At 45.6% G+C, this 25,576-nt stretch overlaps 1 long non-coding RNA gene across 1 annotated transcript; it reads right to left on the minus strand.

Annotated features, from left to right (window-relative positions):
* Window positions 1-281: 281 nt before the first annotated feature.
* Window positions 282-24,048, minus strand: LOC122460449. Its single transcript, XR_006281757.1, has 4 exons — window positions 24,037-24,048; window positions 7,906-7,909; window positions 880-1,576; window positions 282-733 (listed from the first exon to the last, which is right to left on the minus strand). It is a non-coding gene; the product is annotated as an uncharacterized LOC122460449 (long non-coding RNA).
* Between the last annotated feature and the right edge of the window lie 1,528 nt (window positions 24,049-25,576).

Genomic DNA, 25,576 nt, shown 5'->3' on the forward strand with positions numbered 1-25,576 from the left:
AAGCTTATGCTCTAATAAATTTGTTAGTCTCTAAGGTGCCACAAGTACTCCTTTTCTTTTTGCGAATACAGACTAACACGGCTGCTACTCTGAAACCTGACTTTTTTTAGTAGAGTTGGACACTTAAAAAAATAAATAACACCAATTGATTAAAAAAGTTAACAAATAACATAGTGCAGAAAGAGCCAGATTAACTCTCCTGTGGGTTATTAGATTTTGTGGGGCTCCTGGGGGCTTGGAGTACAAGAGTGGGCTCAGGGGACTGGGCTGTGGGTGGGGTTGCAGCTCCAGCTAGTGGGATGGACTCCGGGGTGGGGCCAGGGACAGGACAGGGGTTGAGGTGCAGCAGGAGGTTTGGGGTACAGTATCTGGGAGGGAGTTTAGGTGTTCTCATATTGGAGGATTTTACCTTGAGGAGTGTTCCAGAGAGGCAGGGAAGGGTCTTGTTCAAAAAGGCAATGGGTGAACCAGGAAGATTTGTAGTGCTGCTATTTAGTAAGATGGTGCCCCCACAGCTGGTTCAGGAGTGGCAGGAAAACACCCCCATCCTGCCAGCTGTTGCAGTGTGTGTCGTGCCAAAATAGAGTATTGTCTGCCCCTTAGAGAAGAGAATTTAACACCTGAAGCACAAACAGCACTGCAAAATTAATGGACTTTTGCAATATTTGGTCTGAACCCAAGAGGTTATCGCTATGCATCATGAAATGACTCTGTCCTCCTTTGGGCTAGTTACCTCCCATTAAAAAAATGAAAACGAGGTCTTGTGGCACCTTAGAGACTAACAAATTTATTGGAGCATAAGCTTTTGTGAGCTACAGCTCACTTCATTGGATGCATTCAGTGGAAAAATGAAGACTAACACGGCTGCTATTCTGAAACGTCCCATTAGAGTGATTGCTTGAAGCTGTAAAAGGGAGCTAAAGGCTCAGGGCACAGATCACCCTGTGAGCCAAAGGACTTTCTCTGTTGCTTTTCCTCTTTCCCTATCTGCTGTTACAATAAACATGCCAGCTATGCCATGTGTTGGATGTTTAACCCGCAAAATGCTTCCCCCTTGCCCAGCGGAAGGAGGTCTGTTGTTCATGGGAGACGGCAGATCTGTGTCCAAATCCCTTCTTTGCCAAGCTGATCCAGCTAATTCCTCCATTCAGTCCAGCGACACTGAACACAGTTAATGGCAGCTGGAGGCCCTGCAGATGCATGTGGACTTGAAATCTATGGTACCCCACCAAACTAACAATGGCACTGTCTCTTAGTCCCGCCGTGTGTCTGCGTATTATGGCACCCAGTGGCTATTGCCAGCCCCCAGCACCACATTATGAGGGCCAGGAGATGGACAAAGGTGAAGGGCAGCAACTTGTGACAGGCAGACCCCGCTCTGTGAGAATTTGCTATCTGCTATCTGGGGAAAGGTGAGTGGGATGTAGGAAATTCTGACAGCATAGCAAAAAGGATTATCTAGGTACCAGTATCTGCTACTGGCAGCAAATTGTGCCAGGGAGCAGTCTTGGGGATGAGCCTCGTAGGAGCCCATCCCTAGTGCTGCTCAGCAGATCAGAGATTGAACTTTCTGGGTCTGATGCCACCACTGCTGCCTTTATTGCCCTGGTTTTCAATCTATTTGCCATTGTGGGCTGTATACAGTATTATCTGTATGGCCCTGGGGATGTCACATGGGTCGCAGTCATGTGTAGACTGGGCCACAAGCAGCCCACGGGCTGCAGGTTGAGAACTTGAGATCCAGGAACCGGGCTGAGTCGCTGCTGCTCCCCAGTGGGGTGTGTGCGGGGAGCGCCCTTCCCTAGCTCCCCTCTGTGCCTGGCCGGGGGGGATGTTCTACATGTGGGGGCTGGAACCAGCCCCTTGGGCAGCCCCAGGCTCTGCCAACACCAACTCCTGAGCTGCAGACTCCAGGTGAGGGGAGAGACGTTTGGGAAAGAGCTGGGGCTGGGCAGGAAAGTGACTCTGCACCAATGGCCCCTCCTCACCTCAGCTCTGCTCCCCGGCAGGGGTTCGCCAGTCCCAAAGCTGCTGCCCTTCCTGACACCCTAGGCTCTTACCCAAACCCTCCTTCCTGGACAGATTTTTAATCAGATTTTTAATCAGGGATGTGGGGAACCCAGGATATCTGCAGCGTGACAAGGTGAAGGAGAGAGGATGTGGGAGGGATGGCCCTGAGTTGGGGAGCTGTGGGGTTATGGGAGAGCCAGGAAGTAACAAAGGAAGTGATGTCGACATCATGAACAGATCGGATTATGAATAGGAGGCCACTAGACAACTCTCCAACAACACATTTTACAGGTCACTATCCTCTGATCCAGTATTAAAAGAAACTACACCATCTGCTCAAGAAACTCCCTAAAGATACACAAGAACAAATCCGCACAGACACACCCCTGGAACCCGATCAGGGGTATTCTATCTGCTTCCCAAGATCCATAAGCCTGGAAATCCTGGACGCCCCATCATCTCAGGCATTGGCACCCTGACAGCAGGATTGTCTGGCTATGTAGACTCCCTCCTCAGGCCCTACGTTACCAGCACTCCCAGCTATCTTCGAGACACCACTGACTTCCTGAGGAAACTACAGTCCATTGGTGATCTTCCTAAAAACACCATCCTAGCCACTATGGATGTAGAAGCCCTCTACACCAACTTTCCACACAAAGATGGACTATCAGGCCATCAGGAACAGTATCCCCGATACTGTCACGGCTAACCTGGTGGCTGAACTTTGTAACTTTGTCCTCACTCATAACCATTTCAGATTTGGGGATGATTTATACCTTTAAGTCAGCAGCACTGCGATGGGTACCCGCATGGCCCCACAGTATGCCAACATTTTTATGGCTGACTTAGAACATTTCCTCATCTCTTGTACCCAAGTGCCCTCCTATACTTGAACTACACTGATGACATCTTTATTATCTGGACCCATGGGAAGGAGGCTCTTGAAGAATTTCACCGGGATTTCAACAATTTCCAGCACACCATCAACCTCAGCCTGAACCAGTCCACACAAGAGATCCACTTCCGGGACACTAACATGCACATAAGTGATGGACACATAAACACCACCCTTCACCAGAAACCTACTAACCGCTATACTTACCTACATGCCTCCAGCTTTCATCCAGAACATACCACACGATCGATTGTCTAAAACCAAACTCTAAGATACAACCACATTTGCTCCAATCCCTCAGACAGGGACAGACACCTTCAGGATCTCTTTCAAGCATTCTTAAAACTACAATACCCACCTGGGGAAGTGAAGAAACAGATTGACAGAGCCAGATGGGTACCCAGAAGTCACCTACTAAGGGACAGGCCCAACAAGGAAAATAACAGAACACCACTGGCCATCACCTACAGCCCCCAGCTAAAGTCTCTCCAGCGCATCATCAAGGATCTACAACCTATCCTGGAAGATGATCCCTCGCTCTCACAAACCTTGGGAGACAGGCCAGTCCTCACTTACAGACAGCCCCCCAACCTGAGGCAAATACTCACCAGCAACCACTCACCATACAACAGAAACACCAATCCAGGAACTATCCCCTGCAACAAACGCTGTTGCCAACTCTGTCCACATATCTACTCAAGTGACACCATCACAGGACCTAACCACATTAGCCACACCATGAGTGGCTAGTTCACCTGCACATCCACTAATGTGATATATGCCATCATGTGCCAGCAAAGCCCCTCTGCCATGTACCTTGGCCAAACCGGACAATCTCTATGCAAAAGAATAAATGGACACAAATGGACATCAAGAATGGGAACATTCAAAAACCAGTGGGAGAGCATTTTAATCTTCCTGGATACTCAGTGACAAACTTGAAAGTTGCCATACTGAAAAAAAACTTCAAAACCAGACTTCTGTGTGAAAATGCTGAGCTGGAATACATTGGCAAGTTTAATTGTATCACACTCGGCCTGAATAAAGACTGGGAATGGCTGGCTCACTACAAAAGATTTTTTCCCTCTTCTGGTATTCACAACTTCTCGTCAATAGTTAGTAATGGGCCACATCCCCCCTGATTGTATTGACTTCGTTAGCACTGGTCCTCTGCATAGTAATGCTTCACACCCATCTCTGTAAGCATATATTTATTCACCCGCCAAACTCCAGCTTGCACTTCTGCATCCAGATTCTTGTGGCATTCAGGTGCCACAAGAATCCTCGTTGTTTTTCCAGGAAGTAAAGTTATTATTTATATGATATATCTAATATTATATCATTAATATATAGAATCATAGCACTGGAAGGGACCTCGAGAGGTCATCAAGTCCAGTCCCCTGCACTCATGGCAGGACCAGTACCATCTAGACCATCCCTGACAGGTGTTTGTCTAACGTGCTCTTAAAAATCTCCAATGATGGAAATTCCACAACCTTCCTAGGCAATTTATTCCAGTGCTTAACAACCCTAACAGTTAGGAAGTTTTTCCTAATGTCCAACCTAAACCTCCCTTGCTGCAATTTAAGCCCATTGCTTCTTGTCCTATCATTAGAGGTTAAGGAGAATAATTTTTCTCCCTCTTCCTCGTAACAACCTTTTAGGTACTTGAAAACTGATATCATGTCCCCCCCTCAGTCTTCTCTTTTTTCAGACTAAACAAATCCAGTTCTTTCAATCTTCCCTCATAGCTCATGTTTTCTAGACTTTTAACCATTTTTGTCTCTGGACCATTTCCAATCTGTCCACATCTTTCCTGAAATGTGGTGCCCAGAACTGGACACGATGTTCCAGTTGAGGCCTAATCCGCACAGAGTAGAGTGGAAGAATTACTTCCCATGTCTTCGCAAAAAGAAAAGGAGGACTTGTGGCACCTTAGAGACTAACAAATTTATTTGAGCATAAGCTTTCGTGAGTTATAGCTCACTTCGTGTCTTGCTTACGACACTCCTGCTAATACAGCCCAGAATGACATTCGCTTTTTTTGCAACAGTGTCACGCTGCTGACTCATATTTAGCTTGTGGTCCATCATGACTCCTAGATCCCTTTCCACAGCATTCCTTCCTAGGCAATCATTTCCCAATCTGTATGTGTGTGGCTGATTGTTTCTTCCTACGTGGAGTACTTTGCATTTGTCCTTATTGAATTTCATCCTATTTACCTCAGACCATTTCTCCAGTTTTTTAAATTTTCATCCTATCCTCCAAATCTATAAATGATTAATATCACAGAATAAATTCCAACAGCTAGTATTCCATATTGGGGATATGTGCTAATGTAAACCAGATTGATTGTGTAATGTTACACTCCATATTCTTTATGGAAATATGCTTATGATATGGATATGGCAGAACTGAGATGTACTTTATGCAGGATGGCTCATGGAAGATGTCATTGAAAAGGTTACGATTTGTTGAATGTGATTTTCCAATTTGTGTGACTGTATTATTTCTGTAACTGAAGTTAGAAATATTGACCACGTATCTGTATTTCCAATGGGTTACTTTGTGTGTCACTCACAACTAGACCCGCAGGTACAACAGTGACAAGCCAGACAGGGTGATGGCCCATTAGCAAAGACATGGACTGTGAAAGGGCTTCGTCTTCCTGTGGACGCTCCAGACAGCTTGAGAGTAACGACTGCCACAGCCCTGCAGAGACCTGGGTCCAAGTCATCTGGTACTGGACCCTCCCCCACTTTCGAATGCCAGTGTTTTTCCACTGGAAGACAAAAGGTTCCCACCATACACAAGAGCTATAAAAGGCAGGGGAGTGATATCCTCATGGTTTTCCTCTGCCTCCCCACCCAAAGAGACACTGAAAAGCACCTGGAAGCAAGAACTGAACTGGGGGAGAAGGGTTGAGGCCAAGCTGGAAGGGCATCCAGCTTGTGAGCAATAATACCTGAAATCTCAAGCTGCAGACAGATGCCACTGGCTTTCAAGACTTTCTATAATCTGCCTGTGACAATATTTAGGTTGATCAGGTATTTTGATATACCAGGGAATTAGATTCAATATCTTTTCTTTGCCATGACTCTGAAGTGAACGTTTTGATATTTTTTCTGATAAGTGCCTGTATAAAAAAAGGAAGAAGAAAGCTAATCAGAAAAAAATGTATTGTAGTTAATGCATCTGGATTCTAAATGTCTGCGGATTAATCCCCCAACCCTGTGGAGTATGTGCAAGAAATGTGGTCATGGATTTCACATTCTTAGTCCAGGGCCTTGTAGAGGAGACATGTATCATAAAGGAGAACTACAGACCCATGACAGTGGCAGTGTGTAACTCTAAGGGGAACAATCAGCAACTCAGTCATCTAGATAACCCGTCTAGATTTAGGAATGCATGGTACCTGTAGGGAATAAACAGCAGAGCCCTCCTAGACTCTGTAATTAAAAAGAAACATGTCAAGAGACTTTCCTGAAGGTCCCGTCTCACCCCATGAAGGCCCATTTTTGCATTCTTCTCCTCTGCAGATGAATGATTCTGAGAAACTCAGACCCATGTTATTTCTCTTTGTGCAAAGCAAGAAAGTCACAAGTAAACCATCATCCCAACTAAGCCTAGGTAAGGACATTGCATTTCAAACCTAGTGGAGACCATTATTGCTCATGAATGTATCCATTTTATTAAATAATTTACTGTCAAGTCTAAATGAAAAGTCACAGAGAATAAGATAATAAGGTTGTAGCTGCATGGCAGCAAAAGTCTCTTCTATTCTCTTTCAGTGCTCATACCATGTTCCTCACCACAGTATCTGAGCACCTTTCAGTAGTATGATAAGCAGCCTTCTGTCATATGTTTTTCGTTCTTTCATCCTTTTTGGGGGAGAATTGTGTGCAATGGAAGATTCTGCTATGTTTGTTGTGAATGTGTTGATATGTATTTATACTAGAGAAAGCAAAGTCCAAGGACTTGGAGTAAATGATGATCAGGTTGGTGATGATCCTTAGTTCCTGGAGGAGTTCATTCCACCACCTGAGACCGGCCACAAAGACAGTTCTCTCTCCCGCACAAATAAACATTACAGTTATTGTGGCCTGTTTCATTGTGCTTGAGTTGCAATAAAAGTTGCTGTCTGTGGTCTTAATCACAGAGCTTTAGGGAGTTTTTATATAACCTTGGCTGAGGCCATGGAGCACCCAGAAGACAAGGACCAAGATCTTGAACACAATTTGACATTCGGTGGGCAGGCCATGCAGGGAGTGGAGGACAGGCGTGATATATTCACAGGAGCTTCTGTTGCAGAGAAGATGCACTGCAGCATTCTGTACTAGCTGAGGGTCTCCCGGCACTGATGGTTTCATGGCCAGGCAGATCACTTGGCTGCAGCCCTGCTGAGGGGTGACAAAGCTGTAAGTAACTGAGACTGGATTTTTCTCTATCAGGAAGGAACAACATCTCCTACCTAAGGGGAGATGATAGAGAACATTACTTGTGGATGCTGCTATGTCAGAGCTTAATGTTAGCAAGTGCTCCTCGACTATGGCCTGAACTGACAAATTGTCAGGTTTCAGAGTAGCAGTCGTGTTAGTCTGTATTCGCAAAAAGAAAAGGAGGACTTGTGGCACCTTAGAGACTAACAAATTTATTTGAGCATAAGCATAAGCTTTCGTGTGTTGATGGAGAAGTTGATCAGAGGACATTCAGAGCTTCTTAAAAAATCATAAACAATTCCCATCACAATGTGGGAATCTTATCTCAGCCTCTTGCCCTACACAACGCTGTTCCATGAACGTGATTTATTCTCTGCTTTAAAACCATTGCATATCCACATTACACGGCCACTCCAGCCTGGCCTGATGCTCCGATGTTCATGGGAAATGGCAAAGATGATATTCACTTGGCGAATCCCTAGTCAGGGCACTTTTAGGATTTCTTGCCTGTGTAAATTCTCATTGTGATGTGCAGAAAGAATAGCAAATATCTCAGGCAACCAGACTGACTTAACAGGAAGGCCAAAGCACAATTGGAGTTGCAACTAGCAAGGGATGTGAAGGGTAACAAGAAGGGCTTCTACAGGTATGTTAGCAACAAGAAGATGGTCAGGAAAAGTGTGGGACCTTTACTGAATGGGGGGGCAACCTAGTGAGAGAAATGTGGAAAAAGCTAAAGCACTCAATACTTTTTTTGCCTTGGTCTTTACAGACAAGGTCAGCTCCCAGAATGCTGCACTGGGCAACACAATATAGGGAGGAAGTGAGCAGCCCTCAGTGGAGAAAGAACAGGTTAAGGACTATTTAGAAAAGCTAGACATGCACAAGTCCATGGGGCCAGATGCAATGCATCCGAGAGTGCTAAAGGAGTTGGTTGATGTAATTGCAGAGCCATTGGCCATTATCTTTAAAACTCGTGGCAATCCGGGGAGGTCCTTGACGACTGGAAAAAGGCAAATATAGTGCCCATTTTTTAAAAAGGGAAGAAGGTGAATCTGGGGAACTACAGACTGGTCAGCCTCACCTCAGTCCCCGGCAAAATCATGGAGCAGGACCTCAAGGACTCCATTTTGAAGCACTTGGAGGAGAGGAAGCTGATCAGGAACAGTCAGCATGGATTCAGCAAGAGCAAATCCTGCCTGACCAACCTGATTGCTTTATATGATGAGATAACTGGCTCTGTGGATATGGAGAAAGCGGTGAACATGATATACCTTGACTTTCGCAAAGCTTTTGATACGGTCTCCCACAGTATTCTTGCCAACAAGTTAAAGAAGTATGGGTTGGATGAATGGACTATAAGGTGGATAGAAAGGTAGCTAGATGGTCGGGCTCAACTGGTAGTGATCAACGGCTCCATGTCTAATTGGCAGCTGGTATCAAGCAGAATTCCCCAGGGGTTGGTCCTGTTCAATATTTTCATTAACGATCTGGATGCTGGGTTTCATTGCACCGTCAGCAAGTTTGTGGATGACACTGAATTGGGGGGAGAGGTAGATATGCTGGAGGGTAGGGATAGGGTCCAGAGTGACCTAGGCACATTGGAGGATTGGACTGAAAGAAATCTGATGAGATTCAACAAGGATAAGTGCAGGGTCCTGCACTTAGGATGGAAGAATCCCATGCACTGCTACAGGCTGGGGACCGACTGGCTAAGCAGCAGTTCTGGAGAAAAGGACCTGGGGATTACATTGGATTAGAAACTGGATATGAGTCAGCAGTGTGCCCTTGTTGCCAAGAAGACAAACAGCAAATTGGGCTGCATTAGTAGGAGCATTGCCAGCAGATGGAAGGAAATTATTATTCTCCTCTATTCAGCACTGGTGAGGCCACATCTATTGTGCCCAGTTTTTTGGGACCCCAGTGCAGAAAGGATGTGGATAAATTGTAGAGAATCCAGCGGACACCAATGAAAATGACTAGGGGGCACATGACTTATGAGGAGAGGCTGAGGGAACTGGGGTTATCTAGTCTGCCGAAGAGAAGAGTGAGGGGGGATTTGATAGCAGCCTTCAACTACCTGAAGGAGGGTACCAAAGAGAATGGAGTTTGGCTGTTCTCAGTGGTGGCAGATGACAGAACAAGGTGCAATGGTCTCAAGTTGCAGTGGTGGGAGGTCTAGGTTGGATATCGGGAAACACTATTTCACTAGGAGGGTGGTGAAGCATTGGAATGGGTTACCTAGGGAGGTGGTGGAATCTCCATCCTTAGAGGTTTTTAAGGCCCGGCTTGACAAAGCCCTGTTTGGGATGATTTAGTTGCTGTTGGTCCTGCTTTGAGCAGGGGGTCAAACTAGATAACCTCCTGAGGTGTCTTCCAACCCTGATATTCTATGATTCTATTATTCTGATATTTAGTCACGCCTGAGCTATAATGGAATTTCTTACCATAGTTTCATAGATATTAAGGTCAGAAGGGACCATTATGATCATCTAATCTGACCTCCTGCACAATGCAGGTCACAGAATCTCACCCACCCACTCCTGCAATAAACCTCTCACCTATGTCTGAGCTACTGAAGTCCTCATATCATGGTTTAAAGACTTCAAGGTGCAGAGAATCCTCCAGCAAGTGACCCGTGCCCCATGCTACAGAGGAAGGTGAAAAAACCCCAGGGCCTTTTCCAATCTTCCCTGTAGGAAAATTCCTTCCCGAACCCAAATATGGCGATCAGCTAAACCCTGAACATATGGGCAAGATTCACCAGCCAGATACCCAGGAAAGAATTCTCTGTAGTAACTCAGATCCCACCCCATCCCACCCCAGTTCAGGGAGGCATTTATAGGGTTTCTCCCTGTGTGTATTCTGTGATGTACAATAAGATCTGAGCTCTAACTGAAGCTTTTCCAAATATCACAGTCTTTGAAGGACTTCTCTCCAGCGTCACCCTCCAATGCCTATTAAAGCTGTCACTGTAGCTTTTCCCACACTCAGGGCATTTATAAGGTTTCTCTCCCGTGTGTTTTCTCTTATGTGTGAGAAGGTTTAAACTGTACTGGAAGCTTTCTCCACAGGGGTGTTCTCCCATGTGGATTCTCTGATATACAACAAGCTGTGAGTGCCGAGCAAAGCTTGTCCCATACTGGGGGCATTTGTAGGGTTTCAGTCCTATGTGGATTCTCTGATAATTAATGAGGGTAGTGCTTAATGACAGGTTTCAGAGTAGCAGCTGTGTTAGTCTGTATTCGCAAAAAGAAAAGGAGTACCCGTGGCACCTTAGAGACTAACAAATTTATTAGAGCATAAGCTTTCGTGAGCTACAGCTCACTTCATTGGATGCATTTGGTGGAAAAAGCAGAGGAGAGATTTATACACACACACACACACACACAGAGAACATGAAACAATGGGTTTATCATACACACTGTAAGGAGAGTGATCACTTAAGATAAGCCATCACCAGCAGTAGGGGGGGGGAAAGGAGGAAAACCTTTCATGGTGACAAGCAGGTAGGCTAATTCCAGCAGTTAACAAGAATATCAGAGGAACAGTGGGGGGTGGGGGGGGGTGGGAGGGAGAAATACCATGGGGAAATAGTTTTACTTTGTGTAATGACTCATCCATTCCCAGTCTCTATTCAAGCCTAAGTTAATTGTATCCAGTTTGCAAATTAATTCCAATTCAGCAGTCTCTCGTTGGAGTCTGTTTTTGAAGCTTTTTTGTTGAAGGATAGCCACTCTTAGGTCTGTGATCGAGTGACCAGAGAGATTGAAGTGTTCTCCGACTGGTTTTTGAATGTTATAATTCTTGACGTCTGATTTGTGTCCATTTATTCTTTTACGTAGAGACTGTCCAGTTTGGCCAATGTACATGGCAGAGGGGCATTGCTGGCACATGATGGCATATATCACATTGGTAGATGCGCAGGTGAACGAGCCTCTGATAGTGTGGCTGATGTGATTAGGCCCTATGATGGTGTCCCCTGAATAGATATGTGGACAGAGTTGGCAACGGGCTTTGTTGCAAGGATAGGTTCCTGGTTCCAGTTGGAGAACACTTCAATCTCTCTGGTCACTCGATCACAGACCTAAGAGTGGCTATCCTTCAACAAAAAGCTTCAAAAACAGACTCCAAGGAGAGACTGCTGAATTGGAATTAATTTGCAAACTGGATACAATTAACTTAGGCTTGAATAGAGACTGGGAATGGATGAGTCATTACACAAAGTAAAACTATTTCCCCATGGTATTTCTCCCCCCCCACCCCACCCCCCACTGTTCCTCTGATATTCTTGTTAACTGCTGGAATTAGCCTACCTGCTTGTCACCATGAAAGGTTTTCCTCCTTCCCCCCCCCTGCTGTTGGTGATGGCTTATCTTAAGTGATCACTCTCCTTACAGTAAAAAGAAAAGGAGTACTTGTGGCACCTTAGAGACTAACAAATTTATTAGAGTATAAGCTTTCGTGAGCTACAGCTCACTTCATCGGATGCATTTGGTGGAAAAAACAGAGGAGAGATTTATATACACACACACAGAGAACATGAAACAATGGGTTTATCATACACACTGTAAGGAGAGTGACACAGTATGCCAACATTTTTATGGCTGACTTAGAACAACGCTTCCTCAGCTCTCGTCCCCTAATGCCCCTACTCTACTTGCGCTACATTGATGACATCTTCATCATCTGGACCCATGGAAAAGAAGCTCTTGAGGAATTCCACCATGATTTCAACAGTTTCCATCCCACCATCAACCTCAGCCTGGACCAGTCCACACAAGAGATCCACTTCCTGGACACTACGGTGCTAATAAGCGATGGTCACATAAACACCACCCTATATCGGAAACCTACTGACCGCTATTCCTACCTACATGCCTCTAGCTTTCATCCAGATCATACCACTCGATCCATTGTCTACAGCCAAGCGCTACGATATAACCGCATTTGCTCCAACCCCTCAGACAGAGACAAACACCTACAAGATCTCTATCATGCATTCCTACAACTACAATACCCACCTGCTGAAGTGAAGAAACAGATTGACAGAGCCAGAAGAGTACCCAGAAGTCACCTACTACAGGACAGGCCCAACAAAGAAAACAACAGAACGCCACTAGCCATCACCTTCAGCCCCCAACTAAAACCTCTCCAACGCATCATCAAGGATCTACAACCTATCCTGAAGGACGAGCCATCGCTCTCTCAGATCTTGGGAGAGAGACCAGTCCTTGCTTACAGACAGCCCCCCAATCTGAAGCAAATACTCACCAGCAACCACACACCACACAACAGAACCACTAACCCAGGAACCTATCCTTGCAACAAAGCCCGTTGCCAACTCTGTCCACATATCTATTCAGGGGATACCATCATAGGGCCTAATCACATCAGCCACACTATCAGAGGCTCGTTCACCTGCGCATCTACCAATGTGATATATGCCATCATGTGCCAGCAATGCCCCTCTGCCATGTACATTGGCCAAACTGGACAGTCTCTACGTAAAAGAATGAATGGACACAAATCAGACGTCAAGAATTATAACATTCAAAAACCAGTTGGAGAACACTTCAATCTCTCTGGTCACTCGATCACAGACCTAAGAGTGGCTATCCTTCAACAAAAAAGCTTCAAAAACAGACTCCAAGGAGAGACTGCTGAATTGGAATTAATTTGCAAACTGGATACAATTAACTTAGGCTTGAATAGAGACTGGGAATGGATGAGTCATTACACAAAGTAAAACTATTTCCCCATGGTATTTCTCCCCCCCACCCCACCCCCCACTGTTCCTCTGATATTCTTGTTAACTGCTGGAATTAGCCTACCTGCTTGTCACCATGAAAGGTTTTCCTCCTCCCCCCCCTGCTGTTGGTGATGGCTTATCTTAAGTGATCACTCTCCTTACAGTGTGTATGATAAACCCATTGTTTCATGTTCTCTGTGTGTGTGTATATAAATCTCTCCTCTGTTTTTTCCACCAAATGCATCCGATGAAGTGAGCTGTAGCTCACGAAAGCTTATGCTCTAATAAATTTGTTAGTCTCTAAGGTGCCACAAGTCCTCCTTTTCTTTTTGCGAATACAGACTAACACGGCTGCTACTCTGAAACCTCTCCTTACAGTGTGTATGATAAACCCATTGTTTCATGTTCTCTGTGTGTGTATGTAAATCTCCCCTCTGTTTTTTCCACCAAATGCTTCTGATGAAGTGAGCTGTAGCTCACGAAAGCTTATGCTCTAATAAATTTGTTAGTCTCTAAGGTGCCACGGGTACTCCTTTTCTTTTTGAGGGTAGTGCTGCGAGAGAAGCATTTTCCACAGGCAGGGCATCCAGAGGGTCTCCCTCCGGTGTGCTGTCTCTGATGTGAAATAAGATGGGAGCTCCGACTGAAGCTTTCGCTGCACTCGGCACATCAATAGCGTTTTTCTCCCATGTGGATTGTCTTCTGTACGGAGTAATATGGGCTGAACTCGCAGCAAAGCTTTTCCCACAGTCACCAGACATACTGGATCTGTCTCCAGTGGGGATTCTCTGCTGAGCAGTTTCTTTGATTTTTCCAACCCCTCTGCTCCAATGAGTGGATTCACCCTGTCTCTGCCCTGGCTGTTTCCCTGTTGCCCTGTGTTGTGGGCTGAGTCTTCCCATCCCTGGTCTCCAGCAATCATTCCCTTTGGCTCTTCCCAAACTGTCCCGTGTGGTTCCACTTCCTCAGGACTCCAGAGTGATTTTATATAGCTGCTTTCACTTCCCCTCTAGGTCATGGGTTTGCTTTCTGCTTTGTTGTTTGTTTGTTTTTTTACCAGTGTAACAGCCCAGGAGATTACCTGGGGCTCTGCCTGCTGGCAGCTCAGGGAGGGGCACTGTCCCCGGCAGGGAGGTGGAGCCAAGGCAGATGCAGAGTCTGCCCGGCAACCACTAGGGAGTGAGATGCCCTCCCGGGGAGCTCAGGAAAGGGGAGAAGCCATTTTTGAGTCAGTCTGGAGCCAGGCAGGGCAAGGGCAGGCCTGGCTGTGTGGGGAGCTGGGAGTCCCAGGCCAGCATGCAGGGTTCCCCCGACAACTGGCTTCTAGGAACCTGACAGCAGATCCTTCTGCTGAGCTCTTCCCTCTCCACTGATGACTCCCAGTTTGTAGAGTTTTGCTGGGAAACTTCCCCAGCCAGGCTGAGTTCGCCCCCCAGCTCCCTAACGGAGACCAGTCACCACATGGCCAGCTCTGCTCTGGCTTCCAGTCCAGGGCTGGCCTGCGGGAAGTGTCTCTGGATGCTGGGCTGGGAGATGACAGTTTGGAGTTTAGTCCAGTTCTGTAATCTGCACCTTGAGCCCTGCACCCCGTGTGGTGAGGGGAAATCCTGGGACAAAGCCGCCTGACTCCTGCCTGAAGTGGCTCCCTGCCAGCAGAGATCAGCCCCTCTGCCGTGTCCGAGGAGTCCAGAATCATCTCTGAACCTGAGGATCATTCATGGAGTTTGTGAGTGCACCATCTTTTAGTTAGTCAGTCCGGGAATTTGTTTTGGGGACCCCCTACTCCCTGAACTGTGTCCTCAAGCCAGGCAGTATGGGTTTGGGGATTTTATCACCGGCTGCATATTAAACCTGTGGAGGGACTTACCACCTTCTCCCACTTGTGAGTCCTTTGGGCTGTACTGAACCCAGTAAGCCACCCTGCTAAAAACTGCAGACAAGATATCGTGGTCATAGGTCATCAAGGGCCCCAACAAAGTACGCGTACCAATGGGACACTAATCTTACATTTGCTACATCAGGTCACGTGACTGGGGAAAGTCACGGGTATTGTCAGCGTGGGCACTAAGAATAGTGTTTTACCCCGTTATGTTATATTTGTCTCCTGTTTAATATAATTACTGTGTTGAATATATTCTATGTATTTGTGTTATTTCTTGGGAGTCTTCAACTTTCTGGCAAGTAAGTGGGGGTTACCCTGTGGTTGGAATTTTCCTCCCAAGCTACCCTGGGGACCCTGCCAGGAAGGAGTGAGGGTGGTGGAGGCACTGCCAAATAAATTCATAGGGAAACATAAAGAAGATACACCCTGCTGGGTGGGTAGTGGGATCCAGAAGAACCCAGACCTGTCCATCAAAACCTGTTCACAGATTGGCATTAAAGAAGGTAACCGGGTGGAGAAGGGGCGCGACCCTAATTCAAGAAACAATAGATGGAGACAGACAGAGGAGCACAAAGAAGCAATGGGACAACACTGGTCAGCACGATCAGTTGTGATAATAGGACACCAGCAACCTCACCAGAGTCAGGTTTTTTGCAGACACCTTGGAGGTATTTGAAGGAGGCTAATAAGGTAGCCGTGTGGGTGTTGATAGGGGGCTTCTGCCAAGTGTGCGGGGCAGCATGGGGGATGGGAGTTACAGCTGTGGGGGTGAGCTGAGAATTCTGAAAGACTCAGCAAGATTTCGACAGAACCTCGATGTGAGAACCTACAGAGAGGTCCGAGGCCGAACTGACACCCAAGTTATGGGTGACAGGCAAGAGGCGGGTGGTGTCCACAGTGATTGAGAAAGGCGGTAGCAGGGAGAAGTGGGGGCGGGAGGTGGGGGTAGATTAGGAGCTCTGTTTTAGCCACATTTAACTTGAGCTGATGGTGAGACATCTAGAAGGCGACAGAGACATAGGCCGAGATTTTCATCTGGAGAGAAGGAGACAGGTCACGAGCAGAGGTAGATCTTTGAGTCATCAGCACAGTCTTGGAGCATATCAAGGGCCTCTGCCTTTTCAAAGAAACTCGGGTCACTGCTGGGAGACAGCTGGGCAATGTCTGGGCAAGGGGAGCAGCCCAGGATATGATTGTTTTTAAGAACTACTGGGACTAAGGGCATGTCTCCACCATTAGCAGCTACAGGTTTACAGGGGTTTTTCTTTCATCGACCTAGGGGCCTTCAGTGGGGGTTCGGTCAGCCTATCTGTCACACAGGCCATGAATGCTTCAGAAGCTTAGGTTGATCTAAATTTTAGGTGTAGACAAGGCCTCAGAGCAGGTGACTTCCCCCAACTCTGCAGAGAAGCAAAGTGAAAAGGCTGCACCTGGTGCTAAAGGAAGGACAGGTGTGAGGAGACAAGTCTTAATGCGGCTGCTATAGACACACAAAGAGAGTGAAGATGGAGCTGAAAACTGCCTGGTATCTTGGGGCCATTGCTCCTACCCATATGGACTCTGCCTTAAGCGTCCCTTTGCCACACTAACAAACAAACCTTCTCTGCTGGATTCCAGGGGATGAATAAATACTCCTTGTTCGGAAAAGGCTGCTTTGCAAAATATTGACTGGGTTCCTAAGATAGTGGGTCCAGAACCTCAAAGGGATTTAGGTGCCTCATTCCCATTGAAATGAACAGGAGCTGGGAGCTGAAACATCACTGAGGATCTGGGTGGTAAAGTCTGTACAAGAAGGTAAACAAAGGTGGATTCGCTGTAGGTGTAAATGGTGGGAAGCAGGAGGTGCTCGAGGCCAAAGGCCCAGCCCCAGAGTCATTCAGGCTGCACGGCCTGCCCTTGTGGGTCAGTGTGACCCTTGGAGCCTGGCACACTCACGGGTCACTCCCCAGAGCCCGTTTACAGGCAGAGCAGAGCACAAAGCCTGTCAATCTGTGACAGACGAGCATATCAGCCCCCTCATCCATCCATGCCCTCATTCATGTTCCCCTTCCTGCAACCTGCCATCAGATCCTCAAGTGCCCTGTGCTGGGGGAACCCCTGGAGAGCTATAGCTAGTTCCCTGTCCGGGGGAGCCAAGGGGAGGTGCAGAGCTGTTCACTGCTGCACCCACACAGCATAAGCTGCATGACTTCCCCTCCCCCGATGAGTGGGGGAGGGGCAGTGTATGGAAACCTACATGGGGAGAGTAACTGCCGGCTGAGAGGTTCCCACAGCTTCCCTGCCAGTAAACCATCCAGTTCACGGGTTCCTCTCACTGGCCTCAGACAGCTCCCCCTCAGGGCCGGCTCTTGGTTTTTTGCTGCCCCAAGCAAAACATTCCCCACCCCCTTTTATTTGGCTTTCACACGTTTGCACTTTGCAATGTTTTTTTGTTTTGTTTTGTTTTTGACTGTTCAATTTAAAAAAAATGAAAACAGAGAATTTGTAGTTAGTGAAATAAAACAATTTCCTACTACTGTACTCATTTAATTTTAACAAAATCACAATTACAAACAATTTGGGTTCAACTATACACTGTAATGAAAAACATTAGTGTCTTCTGGTGCGCCCAGTTTCTCATAAATTAAAATAACTATAATTGAGCAATATTTGGCATGTTTCAAATCCAATAAAATTTCATTATGCACTCCATTAGAAATTAATTGTATCATCTCACTTTGTGTATTTTTACCCAAATAATGGATGTGAATCTCTCCATCTTTCACTCTTCGTACATGCTCAGCCATAACACTATCAAATTTTGCCCTTAACTCAACCAATTTCAAGAAATTTCCATTGTTATTCTCATATAAAATATCTGAGGATCCACGGAATGAGAGGCACTGTTCGGCTAGGAAATTAATGATTGCCAATAAACGTTCCAACACAGCTTGCCAATGTAGAATTTCTGAATTTAGTAGATGTTGCTGTACCACATTGATTGTTCTACCAGAACGTAATCTGTTTGACAGCTCAATCTAATTTGTCATCTAGCGTAAATGATTTTTTGATGTTTCATGTTCTTTCAAATGCTGATGCAAATTTCGCCAGTCATTAAAACCTGTAGTTGCCAGAACAATGTCCGAGTTACAGAACAGTTTGCAGCAAAAAGAAAAAATTACATCTTTGGTCTGTAAATATACTAACCATGCTCTATTAATTTTTCCCGTTTTTAATTTTTTTCTTCCTACTGGATGGCATAAATCGATGATTCGACTCATTAAATGGGTATTCAAATGTAGGATCTAGTTTTGAAGGACCTTTTTTCACAATAATCATTAGCATTGCATCAGTAATTATTGTCAGCCATGTACTTGGATCCAATCCTATGTCAGTCTCTACACCTTCCAGTAATTGTTCTTCAGTTTTAGATATGGATAACAGTTCTTCATTTCTGGACTCCAGCTGAAGAAGTAAATCTTTGGATGGATTGTGATTGTTCGTCTTTATCAGTTAGTGAAGATAATCTTTGGTCGGATTGTTGTTCATCTTTATCAGTTGATAAAGATAATCTTTGGTTTGATTGGTCTTCATCAGTTGATGAATAATCACTTTCAATGCATTACTTGGAGTTTCTCCTTGACTGGCGACTTTTTAAAAATACTTATTTGAAGTACGAGATAGGTTTTTCTAATTCTTTTTGCTGTTTCTCTCTTTGTTGCCAGTAGGCAGCACTGGAAAGTTGTTTTCGTTTTTGTCCCAGCATTTTAGCCCTATAACCACCGGCACCGATGCAACACGGAAATTGGCGCGAATGGCGCCGATAGGGCGGCACAGTACACACAAGTAATTGTGATTCTTGATGTAATTAATCAATAACTGTTAACATTTACACATTTATGCACGTTCACATTATGAGTAACCGTGTCACAACTTGACATGTTATTTTTCATGTCATGCTCCTATCGCACTACTGGAGATTTTTTTTGATCTTCATAGGGTTATTTTTTTTTTTTTTACATTGGTGGATTTTTCTGAAAAAAAAAAAAGGATGGCTGGAATGCTGTCCCTGGTATGTGCAGCCCGAAGCACATGCTTGCTTTGCTGGTGCCTAGAGCCGGTCCTGCTCCCGCTTCTCCCCATTTCGCAGCCCATGGACCCTTGTGTCCCAGTGCCCCCTGCCATGGTGCTGAGCCTGCCTCCCTTGGGCCTTGTCTTTACTAGGAGAAGAGATGTTTTCTTGCCATGTGTTACACCAGACACGGTGACTAACAGGAGCTAAAATCTGAGTGAAGAGGAGATAGGTGTCAGTTTAACATGAGTTAGCAGGTCCAGTTAAAGACGAGGCTCCCCGCTAGGCTGTCCCTTGACCTGTTAACATGGGTGGAGATTACACATGGCCTTGTCTTCACTAGGATTTTAGCCCATGTTCCCTGACACACTGTGAGAAACACCTGTTGTCTAGTGTGGACACACCCTACACCAGGAGACTGGCAGTGCTGAGTCAGGCTGAGAGCACCAGAAAATGAAAGTAGCCAGCTGTGCGATAGCTTTTGGCTTCCCTTTGTGTAGAATAATGAATTACTATCTTGGATCAATTTCCCACTAAATCATCCTAAACTTCCCCAATGCAAATCCCACAGGGCCATAGCCTCCTTGCAGATTGAGCTCCAGCCGTATCCATCTCCAGCTCAGTCCTTCAGATGGTTTCACAGGAAGATCAGTCTGTGTTCTTCGTTGGCGATCTTATCAGACCACTGAAGCCTTTGGCTGCTCTCTGTAGTGCTATTCCCTTGTAAACACGCTTTGGGAGTCATTGGTTCTCTATCCTCATAGATCCATGCTAGAAAATGGCCAAAACCAAACTAGTGCTGATGGAAGATATTGCTGGGTTCAGCTCCAAATATTCTCACTGCTGACCTTGATGGCCACTTAGTATTGAGCGGGAGATGAAGGCAGGTTGCCCCCTTTGCACTATTTAGCGTCATATTAAATAAATAAATAAATCTATATCAATCAGTGTGGCCAAATTAGGATTAGAATGAACAAGTGGTTATTAACATTTCAACTTTGCACCTTTCCCCAAATTCAAAGATGTTAAGGACAGAAGGCTCCATTCTGATAGAATCATAGAATCTGTGACAAAGTTTCTCCTCTGCCTTGGTGGGTCTTGTGCTTATTGGAGGATGTGCTCGCTTCAGAGATTCACGGCAGCCCTCAGTTTTGCCACTTTTGCTAGTGACTCAATCGTGCTGTTCACTCAGCTACCCTCATCACTGGCCATAGATTCATAGATTCATAGATACTAAGGTCAGAAGGGACCATTCTGATCATCTAGTCCGACCTCCTGCACAGCGCAGGCCACAGAATCTCACCCACCCACTCCTATGAAAAACCTCACCCATGTCTGAGCTATTGAAGTCCTTAAATCATGGTTTAAAGACTTCAAGGAACAGAGAAGCCTCCCTCAAGTCAACCATGCCCCATGCTACAGAGGAAGGCGAAAAACCTCCAGGGCCTCTCCAATCTTCCCTGGAGGAAAATTCCTTCCCGACCCCAAATATGGCAATCAGCTAAACCCTGAGCATATGGGCAAGATTCACCAGCCACATACTACAGAAAATTCTTTCCTGGGTAACTCAGATCCCATCCATCTAATATCCCATCTCAGGGGATTTGGCCTATTTATCCTGAATATTTAAAGATCAATTACTTACCAAAATCCCATTATCCCATCATACCATCTCCTCCATAAACTTATCGAGTAGAATCTTAAAGCCAGATAGATCTTTTGCCCCCACTGCTTCCCTTTGAAGGCTATTCCAAAACTTCACTCCCCTGATGGTTAAAAACCTTTGTCTGATTTCAAGTCTAAACTTCCTGGTGTCCAGTTTATACCCATTTGTTCTTGTGTCCACATTGGTGCTGAGCTGAAATAATTCCTCTCCCTCTCCTGTATTTATCCCTCTGATATATTTATAGAGAGCAATCATATCTCCCCTCAACCTTCTTTTAGTTAGGCTAAACAAGCCAAGCTCCTTAAGTACTATAGAAAATTCTTTCCTGGGTATCTGGCTGGTGAATCTTGCCCATATGCTCAGGGTTTAGCTGATCGCCATATTTGGGGTCGGGAAGGAATTTTCCTCCAGGGCAGATTGGAGAGGCCCTGGAGGTTTTTTGCCTTCCTCTGTAGCATGGGGCATGGTTGACTTGAGGGAGGCTTTTCTGCTCCTTGAAGTCTTTGAACCATGATTTAAGGACTTCAATAGCTCAGACATGGGTGAGGTTTTTCATAGGAGTGGGTGGGTGAGATTCTGTGGCCTGCGCTGTGCAGGAGGTCGGACTAGATGATCAGAATGGTCCCTTCTGACCTTAGTATCTATGAATCTATGAATCTACGTCTCCTTTCATAAGACAAGTTTTCCATTCCTCGGATCATCCTAGTAGCCCTTCTCTGTACCTGCTCCAGTTTGAATTCATCCTTTTTAAACATGGGAGACCAGAACTGCACACAGTATTCTAGGTGAGGTCTCACCAGTGCCTTGTATAACGGTACTAAAACCTCCTTATCCCTACTGGAAATGCCTCTCCTGATGCATCCCAAAACCGCATTAGCTTTTTTCACAGCCATATCACATTGGCAGCTCATAGTCATCCTATGATCAACCAATACTCCAAGGTCCTTCTCCTCTTCCGTTACTTCTAATTGATGCGTCCCCAATTTATAACTAAAATTCTTGTTATTAATCCCTAAAAGCATAACCTTACGCTTCTCACTATTAAATTTCATCCTATTACTATTACTCCAGTTTACAAGGTCATCCAGATCCCACTGTATAATATCCCGATCCTTCTCCGAATTGGCAATACCTCACAGCTTTGTATCATCTGCAAACTTTATTAGCACACTCCCACTTTTTGTGCCAAGGTCAGTAATAAAAAGATTAAATAAGATTGGTCCCAAAACCGATCCCTGAGGAACTCCACTGGTAACCTCCCTCCAACCTGACAGTTCGCCTTTCAGTAGGACCTGTTGCAGTCTCCCCTTTAACCAATTCCTTATCCACCTTTTGATGTTCATATTGATCCCCATCTTCTCCAATTTAACTAATAATTCCCCATGTGGCACGGTATCAAATGCCTTACTGAAATCTAGGTAAATTAGATCCACTGCATTTCCTTTATCTAAAAAATCTGTTACCTTTTCAAAAAAGGAGATTAGGTTGGTTTGGCACGATCTACCTTTTGTAAAACCATGTTGTATTTTGTCCCATTTACCATTGACTTCAATGTCCTTAACTAATTTCTCCTTCAAAATTTTTTCCAGGACCTTGCATACTACAGATGTCAAACTAACTGGCCTGTAGTTACCCGGATCACTTTTTTTCCCTTTCTTAAAAATAGGAACTAGATTAGCAATTCTCCAATCATTCGGTACTACTCCTGAGTTTACAGATTCATTAAAAATTCTTGCTAATGGGCTTGCAATTTCAGGTGCCAATTCCTTTAATATTCTTGGATGAAGATTATCTGGGCCCCCCGATTTAGTCCCATTAAGCTGTTTCAGTTTTGCTTCTACCTCAGATATGGTAATATCTACCTCTATATCCTCATTCCCGTTTGTCATGCTACCGTTATCCCTAAGATCCTCTTTAGCCTTATTAAAGACTGAGGCAAAGTATTTGTTTAGATATTGGGCCATGCCTAGATTATCTTTAACCTCCACTCCATCCTCAGTGTTTAGAGGCCCCACTTCTTCTTTCTTAGTTTTCTTCTTATTTATATGGCTATAGAACCTTTTATTATTGGTTTTAATTCCCTTTGCAAGGTCCAACTCGACTCGACTTTTAGCTTGTCTCACTTTATCCCTACATGTTCTGACCTCAATTAGGTAGCTTTCCTTGCTGATCCCTCCCATCTTCCACTCCCTGTATGCTTTCTGCTTCTTCATAATCACCTCTCTAAGATGCTTGCTCATCCAGCTTGGTCTACAACTCCTGCCTATGAATTTTTTCCCCTTTCTTGGGATACAGGCTTCCGATAGCTTCTGCAGCTTTGATTTAAAGTAATCCCAGGCCTCCTCTACCTTTAGATCCATAAGTTCTTCAGTCCAATCCACTTCCCTAACTAATTTCCTTAATTTTTGAAAGTCAGCCCTTTTGAAATCAAAAACTCTAGTTGCAGATTTATTTTTGTTAATCCTTCCATTTAGTTTGAACTGAATTAGCTCATGATCACTTGAGCCAAGACTGTCCCCTACAACCATTTCTTCTACGAGGTCCTCACTACTCACCAAAATTAAATCTAAAATGGCATCCCCTCTAGTCGATTCAGCAACTACTTGATGAAGGAATCCATCAGCTATCGCATCTAGGAAAATCTGAGCCCTATTATTATTACTAGCACTGGTCCTCCAGTCTATATCTGGGAAGTTAAAGTCTCCCATGGCCAGCATGGGGAAAGGGAGGAGAACAATCCCCACAGTCTCTGCTGACCCATCTAGTGGGTTGGGGGATAGGCCAGGGACCTTCCTCTCTGGTGGGACCCACAGTCCAGGTCACCTCCTCTTGTCTCAAATAGGGAGTTGAGGAGGATGGGGGGAACCCGGGTCTGCCCTCTACTCTGGGTTCCAGCCCAGGGACCCGTGGATTGCAACTGTCTACAGTGTCCTTTGTAACACCTGTGTGATAGCTACAACTCCTTGGTCTACTTCCCCATGGCCTCCTCCCAACACCTTCTGTATCCTCACCACAGGACCTTCCTTCTGATGTCTGGTAACGCTTGTACTCTGCAGTCCTCCAGTAGTATGCCTTCTCACTCTCAGCTCCTCACATGCGCCTCACTAACTGAAGTGAGCTCCTTTTTAAACCCAGGTGCCCTGATTATCCTGCCTGTTTTAATTGATTCCAGTAGCTTCTTAATTGGCTCCACGTGTCCTAATTAGCCTGCCTTAATTGGTTCCAGAAACTTCCTGATTGTTCTGGAACAGCCTATTAGCTTACACAGTGAAAAGGGACCTGCTTAATCTGGGGCTAATATATCTACCTTCTATCACTCTCCTGTAGCCATCTGGCCTGACCCTGTCAGAAATCAGAGAAGACTAGGGTTGGAAGAGACCTCAGGAGGGCATCTAGTCCAACCCCCTGCTCAAATTAGGACCAACAGCAACTAAATCATCCCAGCCAGGGCTTTGTCAAGCCAGGCCTTAAAAACCACTAAGGATGGAGACTCCACCACCTCCCTAGGTAACCCATTCCAGTGCTTCACCATGCTCCTAGTGAAATAGTTCTTCCTAATATCCAACCTAGACTTCCCCCCCTGCAACTTGAGACCATTGCTCCTTGTTCTGTCATCTGCCACCACTGAGAACAGCCGAGCTCCATCCTCTTTGGAATCCCCCTTCAGGTAGTTGAAGGTTGTTATAAAATCCCCTCTTCTCTTCTGCAGACTAAATAACCCCAGTTCCCTCAGCCTCTCCTCATTCGTCATGTGCCCCAGCGTCCTAATCATTTTCATTGCCCTCCGTTGGACTCTCTCCAATTTGTTCACATCCTTTCTGTAGTGGGAGGACCAAAACTGGACACAATACTCCAGATGTGGCCTCACCAGTGCCGAATAGAGGGGAATAATCACTTCCCTTGATCTGCTGGCAATGCTCCTATTAATGCAGCCTAATATGCTGTTGGCCTTCTTGGCAACAAGGGCACACTGCTGACTCATATCCAGCTTCTCATCCACTGTAATCCCCAGGTCCTTTGCTGCAGAACTACCACTTAGCCAGTCAGTCCTCAGCCTGTAGCGGTTCATGGGATTCTTCCTTCCTAAGTGCAGGACTCTGCATTTGTCCTTGTTGAACCTCACCAGATTTCTTTTGACCCAATCCTCCAATTTGTCTAAGTCACTCTGGACCCTATTCCTACCCTCCATCCTATCTACCTCTCCCCCCAGCTTAGTGTCATATGCAAACTTGCTGAGGGTGCAATCCATCCCATCATCCAGATCATTAATGAAGATCATTCAGACAGCTGCAGCGTCACAGGAGCTAGCAAACAGAGCTATAAACAGGGGAGTTTGAGTGGGAGTTTGCAAGGGGAGTTTGTATTGTGGTGCTTGTTTGGGGTTTGTGTTTGCTGTGGGGGGTGGTCTTTTTGGTGTGGCTTGTGTTTCCCAGATTAACAGGACTTAGGTGGGAAGGCTATGACGGATATGGAGGCAGCTGTGGGAGTGACTCCTGTAGTGGAAGACACAATGAGGATACTGGATGTGGAAGCTGTGGTATGTACATGATCCTGGAGGGGGGACCTGGTAAGAGTTTTTTCTGCATGAAATGCCGTCTGATAGAGCTGATGGAGGAAAAGATCCGAGGTTTGGAGATGCAGGTGGAAAGTCTGGTTGAGTTTAGGAAGGGGTTTGAGCAGATGATGGAGCAAAGACATGAGGTATCTGAAGGGAAAGCTCAGACTTACAGATGGAAGCAGGGCTGGGGAATTTTGAGGGGAAACTGGCTGAGGAAAGTGGTCAGTGGAAGCATGTGACTAAAAGAGCCAGGCAGAGGAAAAGAGGGGCTAGTGAAAGAAAAATAGTGCTTAGGAATAGGTTTTCAGAGTTGGAAAATGAAG

Source organism: Dermochelys coriacea, chromosome 5 (assembly GCF_009764565.3).
Source record: "Dermochelys coriacea isolate rDerCor1 chromosome 5, rDerCor1.pri.v4, whole genome shotgun sequence".
NCBI classification, from domain to species: domain Eukaryota; kingdom Metazoa; phylum Chordata; order Testudines; family Dermochelyidae; genus Dermochelys; species Dermochelys coriacea.